The 13,718-nt window shown below is 39.5% G+C and overlaps 1 long non-coding RNA gene across 2 annotated transcripts in view; it reads right to left on the bottom strand.

Annotated features, from left to right (window-relative positions):
* The window catches only part of LOC140515336 (uncharacterized), a 167,882-nt gene extending 156,339 nt beyond the window's left edge, over nt 1-11,543 (bottom strand). For both annotated transcript variants that reach the window (XR_011970951.1, XR_011970952.1), the window contains exons 1-4: nt 11,221-11,543; nt 10,303-10,354; nt 6,488-6,591; nt 2,858-2,923 (exon numbers count right to left, since the gene is read on the bottom strand). This is a non-coding gene — a long non-coding RNA (uncharacterized lncRNA). The remainder of the gene's footprint in view (nt 1-2,857; nt 2,924-6,487; nt 6,592-10,302; nt 10,355-11,220) is intronic.
* Nucleotides 11,544-13,718: the final 2,175 nt, after the last annotated feature.

The following is a 13,718-nucleotide window of genomic DNA, read 5'->3' as shown; positions in this document are numbered from 1 at the left end:
ATCCCAGCGAGAATATTTCGTTTTCCAGAACTGACAATTTACCATCTCCTGGCATCCCCAGCTTTGACATTCTCTGCCTTCAAGGACCCTCTGACTTCTGACATTAGGTGTTCTAAAGGCTAGGATGGCTCATGGTTCTTTGGTTCTTTGATCTAAGTCAGAGGTGGGGAACCTGTGGCCTTGAGGCCACATGTGTTGTTCAGTTATTTCAGTCATAGCTGACTGTAACCCCCGTTTGGGATTTTCTTCCCAAAGATACTGGAATAGTGTTCCATTTCCTTCTCTAGCTCATTTTACAAAAGAGGAAAATAAGACAAATAGGGTTAAGTGACTTTCCCAGGGTCACATAGCTAATAAGCGTCTGAGGCTGGCTATGAACTCAGGTTTTCCTGAGTCTAGGCCTGGAACTCTATTCCCTGTGCCACTCAGCTGCCCCCAAAGCAAATATAGTATCCCTTTAAAACTTGGATAAATGATGCCTTATTTTTTTCTAAAAATAAATTATAATCATTATAATTACAGTTTTAGATGTGAGATTTATTTTTTTAAAGTATCAACACTCGGCTAAGCTTTAATAAAATGAAATTAATTATCTCATACAAAAAATCTACAAAATATTAAAAAAAAACAGAATTGGCCAATATTTTGGCCTAAGAATATATATTAAAATAAATCCTTATGATTTATATTTTATAATATTTTCCATTCTAAGGCCCCTGTCAGAGCTGAAGATGTATGCTGCCAGAACCTTTCCAGCTATTTCCTACAATAGCTTTTAGAACACTTCAAGATCCGACCTTTTGTGTTTCCTTGGTCTAATAGCCTTACTTCTAAATAATGTAAATAATAGTCTTACTTCTAAATGCTCTATTCTCTTACTCACTTTATCATGCCTACATCAAATCCTGACATTCTGGGTGCTAAAATCCCAATACTTCTGACTATTTCCATTTTCAGGCTCTTAAAATCTCCCATTCTCTCTGTTCTAGTCCCTCCCAACACTGATATTCCAGCTTCTGCAGCCTGATCTGATTCAGAACTCTGGATTTAAATTCCCTTCAAGTGCACACATTCTAGGTTCTAAGTGATGTAACATTGCAGCTTCATTTACATTCCAATTGAGGACATCCAAAGATAGGAATTACATCCTAACTAGGAAATTCTCAATTCTAAACTCTTGGTCACCTCTGCCCCTTGAATGGCTCCTGGAAACATTCCAGAGAATTGAGTGGTCTAAGGACCTTCTCAGCCTTGCTATATTTTGTTCTAACTCTGCAGTATGTTAGGATATTGAAGGTTTTCTTTTTCTCAATGTTTTATACATGTAGATATCATTATGATGCACATGTGCCTTGGTGATTGATATAATGTTTTTGAAGTATGATCCCATTTAAATACTTGAACAACATGATTTTGCTTAAAAAAAATCTTTATAATGGTTATCATTAATACTAACAACTATACTAATCTTTATCATAGAAGTACATGGAATTACATTTGATTATGTGGAAGGTTTTAGGTTCTACGAAGATTATTCTAACTAGCCAAAAAATAGTTTGTGGTTTACAAAGTGAAATTTTTTTTAAAGCTTCACAACTATTACATTAGAAATTGAAATAAATGACTGAGGTTATCAAAAGTATATACTTCTGGTTTTGTTTTAATTACCTAAGATTGTTCAATATTTTGTCAGCAAAGAGTGCATATGAAATAAATCTTTACCAATTGATAATCCTTTAATATAAACTCTAGATTTTAGTAAAGGCCAGAGCTTGAAGAGTCTGGACCTTGATAATCTTTTGATATAAACTTTAGATTTTACTGAAGGCCAGAGTTTGAATTAAGAAGAGCCTGGACCTAATAGTCTCCTTTGTTAAACTCAGAGAATGCCTTCTGGTGTCAAGCAAGCAAATGGGACTTCCTTACCAGACCCTTCCCCTGGCATCTTAGTGATAAGGAAAAACACAGATGTCCTGGGTTGTAATTTCAGCTTTGTCAACTCTGTTAAGATACCCTTTCTTGTGTCCACAATTTCAAAGGCCTGTTTAGGACAGGACGTCTGTCATCAGAGTGGTGGGATTTTCTCCTTATGTCACAGAGACATGTTACAGAAAGGAGATTCACACAGCTTGGGATCATAAAACCCAATTGACACTACTTTGTTAATTGCCTTATCTTACTAAATTTATGATTTGTTCAACTAAGAGAGTTCCTTTCTCACAGCAAAATGTATTTAAGACAGATGACTTCTGTACCAGGTAGTCAGAGTAACCTCACTCCATAGCGCTATGACTGTTATCTTTAAGAGGGAATTAACTAATTAATTAATAACACATGCCTTTAGCCTGATTCTTTTCTTTAATCAGGTTTTCAAGTTAACACAATTATGATATTTTCCTCTCTAAGGTCCCTTCAGAGAAGATGATTTATGTTCTCAGAGGCCTCCCAACTATGGCACAGAGATGTTTCTAGAACACTCCTGCTCTTACCTTTTATGTTTTGAGAGTTTTCCTTGCACTGATAACTGTTCTTCTAGGTGTTCTCCTAAATCTTTCATTCTCCTCTCAATGGTTATTCCCAAAGCTGACATTCTATGTGCTAAAATCCTACTACTTCTCACAATTTCCCTTCTCAACCCATGAATATCTTCCACTCTCTCTGTTCTAGTCCCTCCCAACATTGACATTCCAGTCTCTACTGTCTCATTCAGCTTTGGATCCTGGATTGGAAATTTCCTTCCTGCTCACATGTTCTAGGTTCTACATGACTTCCCCAATATATTCCCCAATATAATATAATACATACTATAACATATCACTTTCCAATCTGAAATGGAATATTTAGAGATGAGACTCACCTCTCAGGTAGGAAATTCTGTATTCTGAGCTTTCAGCCACATCCAAATTTCTCCCTTGAATGGTACCTGGAAGACCAGACATTCAGTGTTCCAAATACTTTTCAAGCTCTGACATTTTTGGTTCTAAAGTTACATCTTCCTATGATCTGTAAAGATTTTTTCCTAATTTTTTAATTTAATAAATTATAATTAAAATGCAGATATGACTATTATAATGATTTCAAATTACGAATATAAAGATTTTGAAATATAACTTGTCTCCTTTATGAGTCCTCAGTATCTAACATCTTATTTTTGTTGAAAAAAATATTTATGATTTATGTCCTCAGAGTCCTCCTGATGGGGTTCAGACTCTGGGAACTTCCTTGAATCTCCCCACTTAACCTGGCTTTTCATACTCAAGTCTGTGGCCATCATCTGTTACCTCTTGATTGCCCTACTTGCTTCCCACCCAAACCCTCCATGGTCTGATATCTCCTGATTGCCTGTAGCTGTTTCCAACCTTTGCTCCTCAAGACCCTCCCTAAATCACTCCTCCCATCACTCTAGACTACCAGACCACCCCCAGATGCCTCCTATAGTCTTTTCTGTATTTAGTTCCATCTTGCCTCCATGAAAGCACTCAGATTCAATCCAGTTCAGACTCTGTCTAGCTGGGATTCTATCTTGCCCGCTTGTGAATACAAGCATGACAAATGCTTAGGCTCCTTAAAAGCCAACCTAAGATGGCGAATCTTTAATAAACCTTATTTTCTTTGGCTTTAAGAAAGCTTGAGTCAAATTCATTTGAGCAGGACCGGGACTGTTGGTATTTTGGGGTCCCCAGCACCCCTCAACCTCATCACTCCCAGCTATCAAACAGTGACTTTTAGAATTTTCCAAGATCTGCTCTTGTGAGTTGCAAGGGCTTTCTTTACTCTGATATGCCACCTTCTATGTCCCCTCCTTCCTTTCTTGTTCTCCTTTCCATGGCTATTCCAAAGGTTCCCATTCTACATGCTAAAACCCCTCCAGTTTCTGACAATTTCCATTTTCAGTCCCCAAACATTTCCCCTTCTCTCTATCCTAGCCTCTCACAATTTGGACACTGCAGCTTCTTAACTCTAATCCAGATCAAATTTCCGCATTCAAAATTTCCTTCAAGCTCAGATAGTCTAGATTCTAAGTCCTTTCTCCAAACTGATTTTCTGGATTCATTTCCATTCCACCTCGACATATTCAAAGACCTTACTTAGCTCCTCCATAAGAAATTATGCATTCCAAGGTGTCTCCCAATTGCATATCACCCCTTGAAAGGTAACCAGAAGGACTCAGTAACATTCACTGTACTAAGGAACTTACCAACCCTGACCTTTTAGTGGAAAAACTATGGCGTAGAGGTTTTCCTTTATATTTGCTTTCTTCTTTTTCTCCATTATTTATTTTTTTGTATATTATTACACCACACAAATGTCTTGACAATATAATCATTTATGAGTATGTTGTGCTCCTTTGAAATACTCCGTAAAAAAAACACTATGTTTGATTGTTAAAGAGATGTTATACTGATGATCATTCATTGTAATAACAATAGCAATCTTTACCAAGAAAGGCCCTGAATGGAATTGCATTTTTTTCCAGTGACGGTTTTTTTTCCTGGAATTTTCTGGCTAGCCATTAACTAGATCTCCCTTTCACCATGCTCTTCTGGCAGTGTAGCCCAGGTGTGAGACTTCTCGTACTAATCGTACTAATCGTACTAATACAAATTCAAAAGAAAAAAAAAGACTAACTGTATAAGAAAAAATACTTTCTTCTTGATTTTTAATTTAATTCAACTGGGCCAATATTTTGGCCCACTAAGAATATATAATAAAATCAAATCTTCGGATTTATATTGTTGATTCTGAGGACCCTTCAGAGCTGATGACTTATCTTTTTAGACACTTGCCAGCAACTCCATTCCAGGGTATTGAGGTCATTCCTATGTCTGATATGATGCTGGATTGTAAGGGCTCATCTCCCTCTGACATCTATTTTTCTAAGTGCCCACCTCTCTCATTCTCTTCCCCAGGGCTGCTCCCAGGCCTGACATTCTGAGTGCTCAAATACCATTACTTCTGACAATTTCCATTCTCAGCCTGTCTCCCATTTTTTCTGTTCCAGCCTCCCTCAGCACTGAAATTCCAGTTTCTATGGGCTCACAACTTCTGATTCTGGATTTGAAATGTCCTTATAACTTAGATATTACAGGTCAGGGGTGGGGAACCTGCAGCCTCAAGGCCACATGTGGCCCTCTAGGTCCTCAAGTATGGCCAGATTTGTTCTGTGAAGTTTGGATTCAAAGGGATGCACTAAGGTTTCTCTTAGCTCTGATATCCCTTTCTTCTAAGGGTTCTCCTATCACTCTCATTTTATTATTCAGGACTATCCCCAGGTATCAAATTCTACCTGCTGAAATCCACCGCTTTTGCCAATTTCCATGTTTAACCTCTGAATTTCTCCCACTTTATAAGTTCTAAAATTCCTACTAACTTTTATACTAAGCTTCTAAGGTGTCCTCCAGTCCAAGATTTCAGATTAAATATTTTCTTTAAGCTCAGAAATTTAGGGCTCTAAGTGTCCTCCCAAATCTGTTCTGGCTTCTCTGTCCTATCCAAGTTCTGACATTCAGACTAGGACTTCTATCCTAACTAGGACACTCAGTATTCTATATTTCCTGCAACACTCAATATTCTTTTCTCCTTCCTCCAATACTGCTCCCCAAATGTCATCTTGAAGGCCAGACATGCTAGGTTCTAAGGATACTTCCAAACCTGGGGTTCTAGTTTCTAAGGCCACAACTTCTTCAAATATATGATGGTCCTTTTATCCTTTTGAAAATTTCAATTCTATGTGGTGACCAAAAACTGGATATCAAGGGGATGCCCATCCATTGGGGAGTAACTGAACAAGTTGTGATATATGAATGTAATGGAATACTATTATGCTATAAGAAATGATGAACAGGAAGACTTCAGAAAGGCCTGGAAAGACTTATATGATCTGATGCTGAGTGAAAGGGGCAGAACCAGGAGAACTTTGTGCACAGCAACAACCACAGTGTGCGAGGAATTTTTCTGGTAGACTTAGTCCTTCATAGCAATCAAGGAGCTAAAAAAAATTCCCAATTGATTCTTGAGGAAAAACGCCTTCCACATCCAGAGAAAGAACTATGGAACTGGATCGCAGAATGAAGCAGACCATTTTCTCTTGTGTTACGTTTTGTTTTGTTTTATGGTTTCTCCCATTCATTTTAATTCTTCCACGCAACATGACTAGGGTGAAAATGTTTTTAATAAGAATGTATGTGTAGAACCTACGTAAGATTGTATACCATCTTGGGGAGGGAGTGGGAAGGGGGGGAAGGAGGTGAAAAAATCTAAGATATATGGTAGTAATGGTAGAAAACTGAAAACAAATAAAATAATTTAAAAAGAAAATCTCAATTCTATTGATTTCAATACACTTCCCTTCTGCTTTATCATTACAATGATTTCAAAGCACAAATCCTCTTCCTTTTAATTCCAAGGACTTAACATTTACTCCTCCCCCACCCACCCCATACTCCACCATCATTATCATTAAGAAGAATATCACTATCTGTCTTACCTGCTGAAGGGACTGCTGGCTGTTGCAAGTTTTTCTATTTCTGCCTTTTTTTCTTTATTGTTTTCAGATAAATGAAGCACTGTCCAGGCACCTTGTAAAGTTATCTGTGTATATGAAGATGTCAGTTGTTATTCAAAGCATCAACGCTGTGACTGATATAAAGTATATTGATATGAATGAATAAATTCATTCTAAAAATTACAATGGCTTCTTGTTTTTTAAATTATCTGATCCTTCCCTATACTTTGGCCCACTGAGCACATAACCAAGCAACCTCTCGTGTCCCAGAGCTGATGATTTACCATCTCTGGGCACCCCCAACTCAGACATTCTCTGCCTTCAAGGCTCTTCTGACATCTGACATTCTGTGTTCTAAGCACTCTCCTACTTCTAATGGCCCTTGATCTCCTCCTTATGTCTTTCTCTGCTCTATGGATATTCCTAGTCCTGACTTTCTTTGTACCAGGGTCCCACTGGTTCTGAAAATTTCTTTTCTCAGGCTCTGGACATCTCTCACATATTGTCTTCTAAGGTTCCTCCCTATGCTGTTAGGACAGGTTCGAGTGCCCCATCTTGGTTTAGAAATGCCACACAATTCCAACAATATCTGTTTCAAGTGACCTCCCAGTTCTGATTATTCTGACTTCTATGTACATCCCAAGTTCTGACATTCAGAACTCACACTACCCTACCATTTCTATAGTCTATATTCCAAAGCTCTATATTCCACTCCTCTAAAGGGAGCCTCAAAGCCCAGACACTCAATGTTCTAAGGAACTTCTCAGTCCTGATATTTTATGTTCTAAGACCTTATCCTGCTAAGGTTTTTGCCCTCATTTCTCTTTTTTATAACATTACATATTTGTTTAACCAATACAAAGATTTCAAAGCAGAAGTCACGTCCTTTCAAAACCTGTGTCTAGAACATATTTTTTTAAAAAAAAATACACTATACACATTATGATTTTTATTAATATCAAGAAGTCATCTTCAATGAAAAACTCCTAGACTTGCATTGTCATGATATGCCTTTTTGTTGATATCTAAAAGGTAAACAGTACTTTCACCAAACCCTTTCACTGCGTGGTTCTGGATGTGAGATTTCTCTTTATAAAGTGTAAACAATGGCCTAAGCTATATGAAACTGGAATAAATTACTTATCTCATATGAAAAGTCTACTGTTCTCTAATTTTTCAAGTTGAACTAGAACAGGCTATCTTGGCCCACTAAGAATAAAAATAATACCAATTCTTACCATTTGGGATGTTTGCCATTCTCAGGCTCCTGCCAGAGCTGAGCATTTATGTCGCTTTTCCAGCTACTGTCTGTGATGTTTTGTTTTTTTAAAAGACACTCCACATTCTCACTTTTTGTGTTCTAACAGATGTATTTGTTCTAACACTCCTACTTCTAAATATTAATTCCCTCATTCTCTTCTCCTTGGCTACAACAAATTCTGGTATTTCCTGTGGTAAAATCCCACTGGTTTGGATCATTTCCATTCTCAGCCCCTAAATATCTCCCATTCTCCTTGTTCTAGTCCTTCCCAACACTGACATTCAACATTCTACAGTTCCATCCAGCTCAGGATTCTGGATTCAAAATTTCCTTCAAGCTCAGGCATTCTAGCTTCCAGGAGCCTTCCCACTTTCATATTATGGCTTCACTTTCCACTCCAAATTCAAACACTGAGGTGGGAATTTTCTTCTAGCTAGGAAATTCTCTAAGTCCTCAGCCACTTTTTGTTTTCACTTGAACCGTCCATGGGAACTCCAAAGATTTAGTCTTTAAAGACCCTTCCAAGACATAACATTTGTTTCTTAAATTCACAGCAACATATGATCTTGGAGTTTCTGTTTAAAAAGTTTTTTTTTTAATTTATTGGATTATTATTATAATGCACATAATATCTAATTCGGGGGTAGAGAATTTGTGGCCTTGAGGCCACATGTGGCCCTCTAGGTCCTCAAGTGCAGCCCTTTGAGTGAGTCCAAGTTTTATAGCACAAATCCTTTTATTAAGGGGATTTGTTCTGTGATGTTTGGATTCAGTCAAAGAGCTGCACTTGAGGACCTAGAGGGCCACATTGTGACCTTGAGGTCACAGGTTCCCCACCCCTGAATTCTAATGGAGATAAATATTTCAAGATAAATGTCATGTCTCTTATGAATCCTTGGGTTTCTTTGGACATAATTACTCTATATTCATCATCATTAATAATTTAATAATAAAGTCATAGCAGTCTTTATCAAAGAAGGAGATTTGTGGAAATGCATCTGTTTCACTATCCTGAGATTTTAGGTTTTCTGGGGATTTTTAAGCCAGCCAAAAAGTGGTCAGTATTGAGCAAACCCTTTTGGCTGTGTGCAGAATGTGAGATAAAAAAAAAACAGAACCTTAATACTGTATAATGTGAATTTATTAGAAATAAAGGAATGATTTCATATTAAAAAACCTTAATTCTCCTTGTTTCTTAATTTACCTAGGACTGGCCAATATTCTGGGCCCTTAAATAAATGTGAAAATAAATCCTTATCTTTTATGATATTTTGCATTTTAAGGCCCTTTCAACATGAGATGATTTATTTTCTCAGAGTCCTCCTACCAATCACATACTCTGGAATTATGGATTTGCCTATTTCTGATATGCTGGGTTCTAAGGGCTCTCCTCCCTCTGATAACCTCTTGGAAATGCTTTCCTATAACTCTCATTTTCTTTTCCATGGCTAATGCCAAGGTTAACATTCTTTGCACTAAAATCCTACTGTTCTGACAACTTTCATTCTCAGCCTTAAACATCTCCCATTCTCTGTTTTAATTCCTCCCAATAGTGACATTCTAGCTTCTAAAAACCTGAACCAGGTTTGGATGCTGGATTCGCCATTTCTTCAAACTCAGAGATTTTAGAATCAAAGAGCACTCCCTGATCTAAAATATTGGTTTTACCTTCCACTCCAAATTGGAACATTTTGAGTCAGAACTAACCAGCTAGCTAGGAAATTCTGTATTTTAATTCTCCAATTTACTGGCTTGAATGGTACCTGAAAGCCCAGAACATCAGTGTTCCAAGGACTTTCAAAGACCTGACAGTTTTGGTTCTAAGGCCATACCCTTCAATGATCAAAATAAGGTGATTAAAAAAATTTTTTTAAACAATTTTATTATTATTACAATGCACATAGGTGTGACTTTGAAATAAATTCTGACTTTGAAATGTAAGAAGAGTCTCTTATAAGCCCATAGAACTTAAGGCCTTATTTTTCTAGCTAAATATACTCTAATTACATTATCATTAATAGTAATAACAGTAGCAGTCTTTACCAAAGCAAGAAGGGCATAGAATTGAAATTATTTCAGTGTGCAGTTTTGAGGGGGTCTTGGATATTCTTTTGCCTAACCAAAAAAATACACAGTACTTTCACAATACCTTCTTTGGTAGTGTGTTTAACTATATGAGGGTTTTTTTTTTTAAGCATCACCAATGCATAATATAAATTAAATTGAAGTAAATGACTTATCTCAAAAGAAAAATTTACCTCCTTTTGCTTTATGTTCTCAGAGCCCTCCCAGCAGTCACATAGAGGGCTCCTAGGACCCTGCAAGGTCTGACCTTTGGTGTTTTAAGGGCTCTCTTTGCTCTAGATCTTGTCCCTCCCAACACTGACATTACTGTTTCTGCAGACTCATTCAGCTAAGGATTTAGAATTCCAATTTCCTTCAAACTCAGACATTCTAAGTTCTAAGTGACTTCCCTGATCCAATATTCAGGCTTAAGTTTCCCTTCCACATTGGGATGTTTAGAAGAGGGGCTTACCTCAGGCTAGGACATGTGTATCCCAAGCTGTCAGCTACTTCTCACTTTCCCCCTGGAAGTAGAGACGTTCAGTTGTGCTAAGTGCCTTCTGAGACATGACATTTGGGTTTTTTTTTTTTGCTTATTTATTATTCATTGGATTAGATTACAATGCACAGGGGTCTCAGGGATATCCTACTTTCTCCACAGAAAGCTTGTTCCTTTTAAGACCTGGGCATGTGACACCTGGGGTTTGGGGGCCATTCCTTAGCATTAATAGCAATGACAATAAAACCAGAAATTTAACTGCAGGGAGCCATCCTGCCCCAAGACAAAAAGCAAGTCACCCTGTCTGCTCCCTTCACTTTTTTCTCCCCTTTTCCCAGGTGGAGCTGGAGCCAGAGCCCAGAAGGGAGCTACAGTCCTCCTTTTGAATTCTTGGTTTTTAATCTCCACCCATCTCCTAGGTAAAAAAACACCCTGCCTTGTTGCCCCCCTTTCACCAACCCCCCAAACGCCCCCCCCCCCGTGCTTTGAGGGTCCAGGACCCCGCTGCCCAGGCTGTGGAGAGATAAGAGAAGGGGCACTCTCACTTTCTCTGAGGACCTAGCCCCCCCGCCCCTGGGCTCGATCTCAATGTTCTTGCTCTTCCACTTCTCCCCTCCCAGGTCTAGGGCACCTAGTACCTTTGGCTTCCCATTCATGGGTGTCTCCGTAAAAGGCACCACTGCGACCTCCTCCCTCCCTCCCGCCCCCACGGAGCACTCACGGTCCTGGGCCTTGGCACCCAGAGCCCTCCAACCCCCGCACCCTTGGCCTGGACAAAGCAGGAGTCAGGAGAGGGGGGCGCCCGGCACCGGAGGGTCGGAGCCCACTCGGCGGGGCTGCCCTGACCTTGGTCACCCTAGAGATGGGACACCGCGGTACCTAGGTACCTACCAGGCTGAGGGGCGCTCCCTCCAAGGCAGGTACGCACCCACACCTTCGGTCGGCGGGGTCGGCCTGCCAGGTGTCCGCGGGGTCCTAGGGCCTGGCCACCAAGGCCTTTCTGGGGGTGTCTGGGCAAGCCCCGCCTCCGCCCCAGGGACGGGGCTGGGGGCCCGCCTGGACAGACTCCTTCGGGGCACCCCCGGCAAGGCTCCCTCCCCTGCACCCACCCCCGAAGCACCCGTCTGTCTCAAGCAGTCTGAAGGAAGCAGCCCCGGCCCGGGACCCCTTCGTCCTGTCCTCGGGGACTGAGTCAGGGCCAGCAGGGACACGTGCTGTTAGCTTCTGGCTGCGCAGGCCCTTCCGTCCCGGCTCCTCTTCTACCTCCTCCATGTCATTTCCTTTTTCCATCAACATTCACATGCGACATCGGCTCGTGCACACACGCCTGCACATACGTGCACGCACATGCGGATATACGCACACGTGCACATGCATGCGCACGTATGTGCATACATGTGCTCATTGCACAATGCATACACACAATGCACTTGCGTATTTGCACACACCTGCACGTGCATGTACACACATGCATATGTGCACGTGCAGATATATGTACACACGTCTATACGCACACACTCGCAGATATATGTACACACATGCACATTTAAAGAACATTCAAAGCCTGGGGAAAAGTTTCTTCATTAGTTCTGATACAGTATAAAAATGCTGTTCAACAAAAGATACTTGAAATGATTAAAAATATCAATAGCAGTCTTTACCAAAGAAGAAACTACACTGAAGTGAATTTATTTGATTTATTTGTTTTCCTAGGGTTGGTTTTTTTGTTTTGTTTTTTTTTTTGTTTAGTCATTACAGAGGCAATCCATTCACCACCATTCCTACCCATGAGATTCAGAATGTTACGTTGTTTTTTGGGGGGGACAAAATCAGCACTGGGCTAATACAAATTAAATTGGAAAAAATTATTAATCTCATACACCAAATGTACTTTCCTCTTTTAAAAAAAAATATTTCAAACTGGCCAGTATTTTAACTTACTGTTGTTGTTCAGTCATTTCAGTCCTATCCAACTCTTTGTGACTCACATTTGGGGTTTTCTTAGTAAAGATACTGTAGTAGTTTGCCATTTCCTCCTGCTGCTCATTTTATAGATGAGGAAACTGAGTCAGGCAGGATTAGGCAACTGGTCCAGCCAGAGTCACACAGCTAATGAGTGTCTGAGCCCAGATTTGAACTCAGGTTTTCCTGACTCCAGGCCTGGCACTCTATCCACTGTGCTGCCTAACTGCCATCTTTTAGCCCACTAAGAATAAATAATAACATTAAACTTTCTAATTTTCCATTCTGTGGTTCCCCCAGATCTAATGATTTATCTTCCCAAAGACCTCCCAGCAATAACATACCCCGGTATTGAGGACACACCTATTTCTGATACATTGGGTTCTAAAGGTTCTCCTTGCTCTGATATCCCTTCTTCTAAGTGTTCTCCTAATTGACTCCTTCTCTTCTCCATGGCTACTTTCATGGCTGACCTGAGTTCTAAAATCCTCCTGCTCTTGACAGTTTCCATTGTTGCCTTCTGAACATCTCCATCTCTCCCAACACTGACACTCCAGCTTTTAGAGCCTCACGCAGCTCAGGATTCTACATCTGAAATTTCTTTCAAGCCTGGACATTCTGCATTCTAAGTGGATCTCATCTTCTGCCTTCACTTTCCTTTCCAATTTCGGACATTCAGAGAAAGGACTTACTTCCCTAGTTAGGAAATTCTGTATTCTAAGCTTTCAGCCCCTTTTAATATTCCCCCTTGAAAGGTAACTGGGGAGGACACCATAGCATTCATTATTTTAAGGACTTTCCTAAATCTGACATGTTTTGTTTGAAAGCCACACCTGGCTATAGTCAAGAAGGTTTTTTTTCTTAATTTTTCATTTATTTGGCTAGTATTACACTGCATATGTGTCTTCAAGATATAAGGATTTGAAATTTAAATTGAGTCCCTTTTAAATATATCATATGGAATATCTGGTTTATTTGCAAAAAAAAATACTCTATTGATTATCGTTAATAGTTATTACAATAGCACTTTGTACCAAAGAAAGTATGAAGGAGTTTTGTTTTTTGGTTGGACAAAAAGTAGACAGTACTTTCACTATCCCCTTTGTGGTTGAGTATGTGAATATTTTTTTACACTTCACCACTATGTAATATGACAGAATAAATGACTGATCTTATACATCAAAATCTATCTTTTTGTTTTTTAAATTACATAGAGCTTACTAATATTGGGACCCACTAAAATAAATATAAAAGTGAATCCTTGCCATTGATGACATTTTCCATTCTAAGGCCCCCTCTGGAGCAGAGGATTTATGTTCTCCTAGCCCTTCCAGGTATGGTATATGGAAGTATTTAGGATTCTGGAGGTCTGCCCTTCTGGGTTCTGAGACCTCTCCTTGCCCTGCTATCCCTTCTTCTAAAAGCTC

This window comes from Notamacropus eugenii, chromosome X (assembly GCF_028372415.1).
Source record: "Notamacropus eugenii isolate mMacEug1 chromosome X, mMacEug1.pri_v2, whole genome shotgun sequence".
NCBI lineage: Eukaryota > Metazoa > Chordata > Mammalia > Diprotodontia > Macropodidae > Notamacropus > Notamacropus eugenii.
This window is presented reverse-complemented; position numbering and strand designations above follow the sequence as displayed.